A 1,613-nucleotide genomic window follows, 5' to 3' on the forward strand; every position below is an offset into this window, starting at 1 on the left:
TTGTTTATCTGAATTTTAGAATGGAGGTTGAATATCCACAGCACCCACATCATGGGTCTGGATTACACTATAGGTTAAGGTGTTAGATGATGTGTAGAAGCAAGGAGCCTTTTTAGAGGCTTTTTTTTTAAATTTACTTAAAGCAGAGGTCCGCCAATTTAAAAAAAAAAAAAAAAAAAAAAAAAACTACAAATACTGCAGCTGCTGACTTTTAAAATAAGGACACTTACCTGTGCAGGGCACCTGTGATGTTGGCAGCCAAAGCCGATCTATCCCTTGGCTGTGAGATGCTGCCGCCGCCATCTTTGGTAAGGGAATTGGGAAGTTAAGTCTTGCAGCTTCACTTCCTGGATCCCTACTGCGCATGCGCAACCCCACTTGTTCCTGCTGTCGTCTAGGACCTGTGTGTCTCCCAGAAGGTGAAGGTGCCAGAAGTGGTGTAGATACCCACGGGTGGCTCGGGTATCTATGCCCGGAAGTGGGAGAGCGAAATACCTGTATTAAACAGGTATTTGCTCCCCCCCTCCCCCCTAAAAGGTGCCAAATGTGACATTGGAAGGGGGGAGGAACCGGAAGTTCAATTTTTGGGTGGAACTCTGCTTTAAGCTTTTCTTTTCAGGCGATTGGTATATTTTAAAGCTGGGCTCCAGGCAAAAGCTGCTAGATATACAGATATATGGGAGCTGTTTTACTTGCCAATGAGACAAGACCTGTAAGCATTTAACTGCAGTAAAGAAAAACTGTCTTTTTACCCTGCCAGATAGGGCTGTGCTTTGTGGCAGAGCCATGTAAATCCCAGCATTGGATGAGCAGAAATACAACTCCTATGATGGCTAAAACAGCTCTATATACACAGTATCTCACAAAAGTGAGTACGCCCCTCACATTTATGTAAATATTTTATTATATCTTTTCATGTGACAACACTAAAGAAATGACACTTTGCTACAATGTAAAGTAGTGAATGTACAGCTTGTATAACAGTGTAAATTTGCCGTCCCCTCAAAATAACTCGACACACAGCCATTAATGTCTAAACCGCTGGCAACAAAAGTGAGTACACCCCTAAGTGAAAATGTCCTAATTGGGCCCAATTAGCCACTTTCCCTCCCGGGGTCATGTGACTCGTTATTGTTACAAGGTCTCAGGTGTAAATGAGGAGGTGTGTTAAATTTTGGTATTATTGCCCTCATTCTCTCATACTGGTCACTGGAAGTTCAACAAAGAACTGAGGATCTGAAATAAAAAAAAATGTTGCTCTACATAATGATGGCCTAGGCTATAAGAAGATTGCCAAGACCCTGAAACTGAGCTGCAGCATGGTGGCCAAGACCATACAAGCGGTTAAACAGGACACATTCCACTCAGAACAGGCCTGTTCCACTGAGTGCACGTGCTCAGCGTCATATGCAGAGGTTGTCTTTGCGAAATAGACGTAGGATTGCTGCAGAGGTTGAAGGGGTGGGCTGTCACCCTGTCAGTGCTCAGATTATACGCCGATCACTGCATAAAATTGGTCTGCATGGCTGTCGTCAAAGAAAGGAAGACTCTTCTAAAGATGATGCACAAGAAAGCCCGCAGTTTGCTGAAGACAAGCAGACTAAGGACATTTA

Source organism: Lithobates pipiens, unplaced genomic scaffold (assembly GCF_037356315.1).
Source record: "Lithobates pipiens isolate NorthernLeopardFrog02 unplaced genomic scaffold, aLitPip1_a1.2 Scaffold_28, whole genome shotgun sequence".
NCBI classification, from domain to species: domain Eukaryota; kingdom Metazoa; phylum Chordata; class Amphibia; order Anura; family Ranidae; genus Lithobates; species Lithobates pipiens.